Source organism: Rhopalosiphum padi, chromosome 3 (assembly GCF_020882245.1).
Source record: "Rhopalosiphum padi isolate XX-2018 chromosome 3, ASM2088224v1, whole genome shotgun sequence".
In the NCBI taxonomy this organism is placed as follows: domain Eukaryota; kingdom Metazoa; phylum Arthropoda; class Insecta; order Hemiptera; family Aphididae; genus Rhopalosiphum; species Rhopalosiphum padi.
This window is the reverse complement of record NC_083599.1, coordinates 3110070-3121611: the sequence shown is the minus strand read 5'-3', so window position 1 is coordinate 3121611 and position 11542 is coordinate 3110070.

The window sequence follows — 11542 nt, the reverse complement described above, 5'->3', positions numbered from 1 at the left end:
CAAAACAAAATTAGAATATTCTGCATCAAAAGAGCATGAATCAAATTTTTAGCTAGAATAGCATTGTATAGAATTAAAGGAAAAAAAATGCAAAAGTCATCAACATCCTAACTCTATTTATTATTATCATTATTCTATGGGAGCCATAAAAATTGACTTCAAAATCAAAAGGAATCGTAGACCCAAATAGGTTACTGTTATATTATATAAATTTTTGTATACAACACGTTTCAATTATATCATTGTATCAGCTGTAAGAAATACATTTTAAACACATTTTTATGATGTATATATTTTAAGATTTATAAAGCATATTTTGTATATACCTTTTAGGGCATTTCTTAAGGCGCTTTAATCCCAACCCTATTGTGATCGTATTCGGTAGTAATGATAATAATTCAGTTTACAAAATATTTCATAACTTTGTGGTAGTATGGTACACGTACGCATCATAAAGCTGCGGTCAGTCAATATATATATATATATGATTATAATATCCATGAAAAGTTGGACCACGGTGAAGGGAGAGCATTGAATGTTTCAATATCGATCTCAAAATATTAAGTGACGTCACTAGTACTTATAGAACGCAGGCGGCAAACATGCTTACACTTTTTTTCTAAACACTTTTGCTTTTTATGAGAATAAATGTTGTGTTGGTGCCTTACATATTATTATTATCATAGATTATCTATAAAAACGTTATGGATTATACATTTTTTTTTTATTTGTATATTTAGATCGAAATATTATTTTAATACTATATACTTTTAAAATAATTTCTTGCGCGTAATAAATAATGTTTTAAGAAAACCAGAGTTATTTTGTACATGTTGGATCACAACTGAGGTGGAAATCATGATAGTATTACTTCCATCAGTATTGACATACATTTATCTTAACTAGGTAGGTAGTGATTTTTTAAACAGTTCAAAAAAATGTGCTAAAAAAACGTAAATTCGAAACTTGAAAAAACCCAGCGCACATTTTGGTTGTCCTAATGGGTTAGGTACCCTATATAGTTATTATATACACTATACACTATACGGTATACACCATTATGAACCATATAGCTGTATAATTACTATATATAGGCTATAAGTAGGTATACACTGTGTAGGTAACATTATGCTTTTTATTTCTTACAACAAATCGTTAGTAAATGTTTTTTCTAGATGTGGCCCAAGCCTTTGATAGGGTTTGGCACGTCGGCCTCCTATACAAGTTAAAATTATTCCTCCCAGCTCCCTACTATCTAATAATCCAATCCTACCTCTATGATCGTACATTTGCAGTTCGGCAGGGCGACTCAATATCCTCCTACTTTCCAATCTCTGCCGGTGTTCCACAAGGAAGTGACTTATCACCCGATTTATTTAACATATATACATCAGATATTCCAAAAACAGCAAACACAACCATAGCAACTTATGCAGATGATACAGCTATACTCTCCTCCAATCCAGACCCTATTTTATCCTCAAACTATCTCCAAAATCACCTCAATTTAATAAACACCTGGGCAACCAAGTGGAAAATCCTAATAAATCCCGATAAATCTTTCCAAGTGCCATTTACACTGCGCAAACACAACCTACCCTCGCTCCAACTTCAAGGAGTCGAGATTCCTTCATCAAATCAGGTAAAATACTTAGGCATTTTACTAGACAAAAGATTGACATGGGGACCTCATCTTAAGTCCAAACGTAAAATTCTTAACTACCGCCTTCATCTACTCAGGCCGATTCTTAAATCCAAACTATCGATACACACAAAGTCCACATTGTACAAGTCTCTACTCAGGCCCATTTGGGCGTATGGTATGCAAATCTGGGGATGTGCCAAACCCTCCCAAGTCCGCACTATCCAAGCCTCCCAGTCCATCACTCTCCGGCTAATAGCCTCGGCCCCATGGTATGTAACAAATGAAACCCTACACAATGACTTAAGAATTCCAACAGTTGACCAACTAGCTAAATCATACTACAAAAGATTTCACTCCAAACTACAACACCATCCCAATCCTTTAGTCACTCACCTTGCATCACGTACTCTTCCTGACAACCCACCACGCCGACTTAAAAGAAATTGGTGCCGCGACCTATTAAATTAATGAATTAAATTAATGAACAAAAAAAAAATAAATTACTAGAGGGTACCATCGCTGGATGATTTCCCTCATCATGTGCCTCAAGTGTATTTTTATTATTTTATGTATATAGTGTTATATCATTTATCCATTTTACTTATTGTGTCATATTGTATACAGATTGTAAATTTTCTAATAAAAAAAAAAAAAAAAAAAAAAAAAAAAAAAAGTAAATGTTTTATCTATACAACCAACTGTAAATAAACTTTTTTATTCTTTTACTTTGAACATATTGTACTCGTCTTGTATCCATAAAGCAATTATGAGATAATAGAAACCAAAATGTGTAATAATATAACATCTCAGAGTTGACATTATTTGTTTGTATTTTTTTTTTATTTCCGACAAGTCGAGAACAATAATATAATATAAAGCTGCGTGTTTTAACATTGTTGTTAAACCATCGTTAGGTATATAGTGCTCGTTACTAATAATAAATGCAGCAAGTAAATCATTTTGTATTTGTTCAGTTACTGCCTACTAACAGGTATATACGCAGAAGGAAACTATAGGACTACTTAAAACTCCTTGCCCCGAAATGTTTTCCTGTACACGTGTCTAAGCCGTAATAATGTATACAATAGGTAACATTTATAAAATATTATAATCAATACAGAAATCGTGCATATTTATCTCATTTTTGATCAATAATCGCTTTAAACATTGTCAAAATTACTATAAATACAACTACGAATAAAAATATAATATATACTATTATATTACCGAAACTATATAGGCATAGCTTTAAGTAATACATTCTATTTTTATTTTCAATTCTTAGGTAGGTACTTGAATATCATAACATTTTAAAAATATACCTATTATAGAAATTTTAGGTAATTAAAAACAAACCAATCATACTAAAAACATTTGTCTTAGAATTAATTCAACTTATAAGAGATTTGATAATAAAAATAATCTTTACTGAAAAAACAAATGTATATAGATGATGTTTGATACTTTGATTTATAATATTATTCTTTCTCTGTATAGGATTTTTTTTTTATTATTAAATGAGAGTTATACTTTTCTTGATGTAAATTGTGTTGTTTCGTATTCATTTGATGGATTCGGTTACAATTTATAAACTACTAATGTTTTAAACACAGATGTTCTAATCGATTTTAATTTATTACTGTAATTTTTAGTGGAAAAATATACTATTCAAATATTTTTGATTCTCAAAAATATAATTTTAATGCGCACATTGAACTTCTAATAAATAAGAACTAATCGAGTTCAAACTAATTGATTAGTTATCTCTGTTTAATGTATACGCACATCATATCAAATGTATTATTCCTATTCGTTGGACCAAAAAATGAGTCATTATTCATACTCGTTAAAATATATTTACTCTAGATTTGTATTCGGTTTAAAGACAAATAATTGCAACTTTGAATTATCTATTTTATTTATACCTGATGGTAGGAAAAAAGTCTCGGGAGGGGGGGGGGGTAGTCGCGGAAAAAAAGTCTTAAGGAAAAGTCTCCGGGAAAAAAGTACAAATTAGAATATTTTAAATAAAACTTATATAATCACTCTGTATAATATGTTAGTTTGTTTTAAAAAAACCAAAACCAAAATGATAAAATCTACTATTGACTTAATATTATACATTTATAGACTTTTAGTATATACCTATTATACTTTATAGGTTGCTGTGGACAGCCGTAGATAAAATTTTGATTAAGTTAATAAAAACGATAATTTTTGGTTTTTAGTTTTTACCTACGGGATCGACAGTAGATTATACACACATATATACTCGTACATATATAGATTATAGGCGGTTAGAGCGTGATATAATAAAGTAAAATATGTCGATATCTTGTATAGTATAATATTAATATAGTGTAGTGCAGTACGTCGGTATAGGTGTGAGTGTGTGATAGACAAAGACAGCGTACGTCAAATTGTATTAAACAGATTTTATTTTTTTGAAAATGGAAATTTTAAAATCTAATACAGGAAACATGAAAGTTGCGTATAAAGGTTTTTTATACACAAATATTATTATATTTTAATTATTGGTATTATTATAACTGTACTAGTTTTGGGGAAAATAAAATAGAACTTGAAGATTTTTTAAAAGCTATAGCTCAAAATATTAAGTTAAAGCTTAAAGTTTTTTTAAAATATTCCAATTTGTACTTTTTTTCCCCCGAGCCTTTTTTTCTTTTCCCCTTTCTAACAAACCTATATAATTTTTTTAATTCGTTTCAGAAATGGGTAATTTTATTGTATGTACTTTTGGATAATCGCAATAAATTAATTCTAAACATGTAATACAGTTTTATAGTTTTATTACAAAAGAAAATTATCACTTGAACTTATAAATAGTGTTTCAATTATTATGAAAATTATCAAATAAATTAGGGAAAATTAGGTACCTACAACACTGAGTACACCTAACGTAACATAACTAAAATAATTATTGTCTAACATCTAAAGGCTGAATTATATTATAATTTACAAAGAAACTAAATTTTATACCTAATACGCGTGACTAGAATTAACTAACTACGCATCAGTTATCAAGATAAATATACGATAGTCTCCTTTATAAACTTTAGACTTTAGAGTTCCACGACGGCTTTTCATGTCCCATTGTACTACACCAATTACTTTACAGATGAGCATTTGAGACGTATGACGTATGACGTCTAATGTCAATACGAACCCTATACTTTTCTCTTTTAACCACTTCATTTTCATTGGTCAGAACTTTCTTTTCTTTTTCATTCGTATTTTGTTTCTTTTGTTGATATATAATATACCATCCTTTTTATTTTTCTATACATCTTTTTATATCTTTATTTATGATAAATCTTTGTAATTTTTATCTTTATGTTTACCCATTTTTATTTGTTGATTGTACAAAAATGCTCAGCTCGTATGTATTCATAGTAAAAAAAAAATAAATAATATGGTAAACGATTTAAAACTGTGTATTAAATATTAATACAGTAAATTAAAGAAAAATACTATGATATTTATATTTTTGTAATATTAATAATAATTTATATTTTTTTTTTATGATTATTATGATTTTACTCTATAATATTTAAAAAATCATTCATAACTATTTTATGTAGCAAAGTTTTGTATAATATTTTGGGCGTGAATTCGGGGGAGAAAAAATATTGCACTGACATCCTTTTGAGATTTAACATATATCAAACTTATTTCTTTCACGGTAAGTACTATATACCTAGGTAGGTACTACTATATATACTCATGGCTTACAGTAATTACAGTCTGCATGCATATAGTAAAAGGCCTTAGTCACTACTGTAAAAGCGTATAGCTAACCAACTATACGATTTTCGATTTTAATAAAATACACTTTATTTTTTGTAAAATTTATTTACGCTTTTGGGTTTTGTTTGGGTCATGTTTTGCCGCTTGTGGGCTACAGCCGAAATCACTACATGCGTTAATAAATTTTTTATTCAAAAATTTGGAAATCTTATGAAAATGGTTTAAAATAATAATCTTGATTTATTTATTTTTAGTGAAATAATAATAAATTGTTATAAATTTGACATTATTATTATTAAATAGAGATATAGTCTAATATAACTAAATATATTTTTTTCACCTATCTTTTTTAGTCTCCAATAGCAATTAATATAATATAATTTATATGATTTAATATTGACATACGCTGTCCAATATCTACCACCACTAGCCAAATATTGAGTACCTAACACACTCATACACACACACACACACACACACACACACACACACACACACACATATGTATATATACTCCCCTCAAACCCAATACAATTATTCACACTCGCACACACTAATACGTGTACACTGTACAACGTCAAACACACGCACATATTATGTATACATATACAAATACACACACAATACACATACCGTACTTCGTACAATAACTGAATAATCACATTATACACTATTATACTCATGTATTATTATATATAATGTTTGTGGTTTATATATTCTTTGTTATTTTAAATATTAATATTGTGTCATTGGAACAATTTGATGTTTCTATAATATATTGAAAAAATTATAAAAATTGAAAAATTCATTAGAATGGTATCATTTGAATTATTTGATAATGGTCTAGTTTCATAAAAATGTAACGAATTATTAATTTTTAGCAAAATATAAAATGATTTATATGATATTACAATTTTCTATGATTTATTGATCAGTTCACTTTAAAAAAGTAGGTATATTTATTTATTTGAATTTTAGACATTTTTAACTTAAAATAATAATTAAAGTTATTACAGAATGGTCAGAATGTAACTAAAAAGTAAAATAACGTGTTAACGATTTGTTGAATTAAAAAAGTTTGATATTTGACTTTAAACATGGGTGCTAGAATTAAATTGTATTTATTTTATTATTTATAGATTATAAGAATGATATACCTATATAATTTCAATGTTTAATTAAAAATAGTAACACAAAATCATCTATCTATCTATCTATCTATCTATCTATCTATCTAACTCTATATAAAAATGAATCCCTCTTTCCCTTGGTGAACGGATAGACCGATTTCGCCAATTCTTTTTTTTTGTTTTATTTGTTATGGTCACGAGAAAGGTCTTATGGAAGAAACAATTAAGAAAATTGCGCAAAAAAATAGGTATTAATTAAAATAAACGTGTAAATTGTATATTGTATACGTATTAAGTATAAATATACTCATATACATATCGTACAGCACAGTGGCCCACGGGTTCTCGGCTACCTGTAACCTGACCTTTTATGAATTGTTCGGAGAAGTAAAATTCGACTATCTATCTATATCTATCTATATTCTATATAATATATAAAAATGAATCCAAACGACATGCCATTCGGCTTTAAAACGGTTACAATTATTTCCAGTGCGACTAGCATTTGCAATGTCGATTGTCGATAAATAATTCGCAAGGACAGTCGCTGAGTTTGTGGCATCACTTTTGAAAATCCGTGTTTTTCGAATGGGACAGTCGTATGTTATCCGTTCTTATGTCTAAATATCAACAAAACTATTCATATACGCAATACGCTCCAGAAAACAAAACTAAAAATGTCGTGTATCATAAAGTATTAGAATAATAGACATTATGTTTTTTTTTTTTTATTATACCAATTCGAATTCAATATTTATAGTTAAGACAGGACAACGTCTATCGGATCAGCTAGTACATTATCTATAGTTAAAGCAAAACAATTTTTATCTTTATTTTAATGAACAATATTTATTAATGTCAAATGACAAATCTTCACTGACAATAAAGACATTGTTATAATGTTTTTATCAAACCATGAATCATCCTATAAAACTTCGAGTGTATAGAAATTGTCTAGACTATATAACACAATATCAATATTTGAGACGAGTTTGAATTTTATAATCGATATATCGACTATTAAAATATATTATTATAACGTTTTATTGGCATTAATCGTGTTAATGATATTAAAATATAATATGATATATTGTTCACACGACCTTTATAATTTAGTATTATATGAATCATGATATTATATTCTTACGTCCACAACAATGTTTATTAAAAACATTTTGTCCACGATAAAATCAAATAGAATGAACTATGAACCCTGACACCCGGTTTCAATACCGTCTATTATAACACGGCTACACACACTGCATACAGTGTTCCAAAAGGCAAAAAGTTACTCATGTTAAACAAGCTGCAATAAATTCAGTTTATAAGACGTTAATTGGCCAAATATATATAAAGATACTGTATGATTCTCAATATTATCGCGGAAAAACAATATGTTTAAATTTTTTTTTTTCGGTAATTAGTAAGAAGTAAATGCCATTTTCGAAAAATTTCTTTAAAAAATTCAAAAATTTCAAAAATATTTTTTTATGAAATTGTTTTGCCTTCAATACTTATTATGGATAATACGAGACTTTTGGGACATTGTATAGTATTGTACAGTGTACAATGAAACTTTCATATAATGAGGTCTCAACAGCAAGACCGGATTAAGAATCGATTAGGCCTCAGGAGACCATTAACTTAGTGGGCCCACTTAAATCTTACTGAAACTAATGAAACTTAAAAAAAATTGTATCACTACATTCACTAAATTTTAAAGACTGTATATTATTGTATAAATTTTACAATACAAAAAAATATATATAAGGGCATAAGGCTATATAAATTAATAATTTTGTTATACTTTATTATACCTATACTCATATGTATAAATCGCCGTATTTGTTACTAAAAAATTATAACTTAAACTTTTTTCTTTGCTTTTTCTTTTGCAAATCGTTATATAGTTCCATTGAAATAAATCAATTGCAAAATATCATTTTCTAATTAAAATATCATTAATGACGTTAAATTTTCTTGAGTCTAGCTTGTTCTATATTTATTTTTTTAATAACTTGGAAAATGCTCTTTCGGCCGAACAATTGGCCACTGAGATAATTAAATATAATCTAAGAGCAATTAAAATATTTGGGAATACTTCATGCAATGATTTTTTGTAAAATCATTTTTTTATTATACATAGGCACCTCATATCATGTGAATAGATCAAGAATACTTAATATCAATTATTACTAGCGTATACGCTAACAAATATTAGAATATTAATTTAATATTTATCATTTACCTAGTAATTTTTCGTGATAAAAAATTAAGAACATTTTTATTTTATAATTATTAATTACCTACTATATTCACTAAAAAATTTTTTAAAAAAAATTATTTTATATGCATTAAAAAACATAGTTCGGAGATAAAGATGGGCCCTCAAAATCAATGAGTCCCGGGACCGCGCCTCCATTGGTTCCCCCTTGATCCGAGCTACAAAACATTTTTACTATAGAAAAATTCGTTAATTAGAATTACATAAATTTAGTTCTAGTTTGATTATGGTTTTCAAAGATATTCATTAAACAGAACATTTTATTGAATGAAAGTTTATCGCTAATATTATATTTATACAGGTAACAATTTATCCACGTCGATTTTGAGAATAAACGTAAATTGTAGTCAACCAGAGAAAAAAATTTTAATTGCGCCCAATACGTTGCTGTCGTGTAGATACAGGTACTACAGGTATAAATTAATACATAAGTAAATTTCATTCAAAGGTGTATTTTTTATTTTATGTTAACCATTTACTATTATACAACCATCACTTTATTATCCTCCAAAAATTGATTTTAATTTTCGTCAAAATGAAAAATTTTAAAAAAATTAGCCTTAGATCTGTTTTTTTTTTAATTTAATAATATTAAAATATATTATAGTTATGCCATGGTATTAGCCATGTTAGGTTATTATTATTTTTTTGGTGATCTCCCAATATGCGATCTACTTTTGTTTTGTGTACTACCTATACCTATAACTGGGAATCCCGCATCATTATTATTTATTAGTTTATTACCTACTAATGTAATATAATATATTTTATCTTAATTTTTCATAATGATATATATTTTATTATTTTATCATGTAACAACTAACATTATGTTGGTTGGTTTAGTATCGTTCGTGATGAAACAACTTTTTTTTTAAATTTGAACTGAAAAAATCCAAAAAGTTTTAAAATGCTTGTTAAAGAATTTTATAAACAAATTTTAACTGATTAAACTGATTTAACTTATTATTGATTATTGTTAAGACGAAAATGTAGGTACGTCGGGACGGCTGGTGGCTGCGTTTTAAGTTGAATTCGCTCACCGTCGCTGTTCGGTGTTAATAGTGTCAATATAGTGAATGCGTGAAGTCTAATACTCGTATTTTTATTTATACCACACATGCCTTTCCGACTTTCCGTGCTGGTCTTCGTACGGGACACTACAATAGTATATTTTTAATTAATTTTAATTTTAATTTTAATATTATTACGGTAGACCACGTCCATTCTAGTAGACCGCATATTGGGAGATTTTTTTTGTAAGGAAAATTAAATATTGAGTAAATAATAATATAATAAATGCTTAAGTTATTTTTGTAAATCACTATAATAGTAGTGTGATATAATTTTCGCATATATAATAATCCCTCATAATAGAATTATTTTTATAAAAAACTTGTCTATACCTATCTATACTACTTATTAAAAGAAAAAATACTGGATTACGAAACGTTCGATTGTGTATTAAAATTCGATAACCGCATATTAATATAAGTAATATTATGGATGAAATTAATATTTATTTTCAATTTCAATCTAATGTATTGCATATTTTCAAGACTATTTAATTAAAATTATTATATTTATATCATTATTAGTTTTATTTTTTAATTATAACAATAATGTTCTTTACTCTTTAATATAAAATAAAAATATAATAATAATTTTCATTAAAATTGTAATTAATTATTATATATTCAAGTTTTAGTTAATAAAAAATAGATTTAAATTTTTTTTAATTTTAATCAGTTTTTACTATTTTTTATACTAATACTAACTGAATATATATTTATATATGTACATAGGTGTAAGTTTAAAGTGTGTAACTATATTAAAGGTCCCTATTATATAATATAATTGATGTTTCAACTTTTTCAAAAATATTTTGCATTGTAGTATTATTATAGTTATTATAATTTGTTATAGCGATAAGAAATATAAATTATGAATATTATGGTTCATAGATAAATAAATAATTTTGTTTATTAAATTATTATATCGACGGCAGTAGTTGATATTCAAGGAAAAAAGAATCTAGGGCGTTATGGTGAAGGTTTCCTTGAATCGGTGTCCATCGTAATAAATTCCCATATTCTACAAGCCTCCGCGGCGTACAAATACAATACAAATACACAATGGTACTGCTACGGTGACGGTATATAATAAATATTTTATCAGGCGACATTTTATCGGCACAGTGGTAATACTGCAGTACCTATAGTGTATGCAGACCGTAACTTGATAATTTCGAAATAATTATGTTGTGCTTCTTAATTATTCAATAAAAATATTCCTGCAAATTGCTATTTTACTAGATTTTTATTGTTGATCGTCAGTGGAAAAGCCAACTGATGTAACCCTAATTTTTTCAAAAGTTAGAAAATTTAAGTATATATAGTTAGAATATTATTCTTAATCTTGACATATAAATACGTATTCTGGCCAAGTATTGTAACTCACAAACGAGTAATTCTGGTACAAAATTGTATTTTTCTTCGACTCAAATGACATAACCCTCATAAACAAAATAATATCACCCGTTAGAATTGTGGCCACCACTGTACTAAATCCGTTTATGAAGTTTATATGTTCTATTTGAAAAAAAGAAATGAAAATACTATTTCGTTTTTATTTTCAAAAACAAATTTATGTGATAAAATAGTTTATACAGCGCCATCTATTAGATTTGCGGAAAACGACTACCTCAAACACAATAAA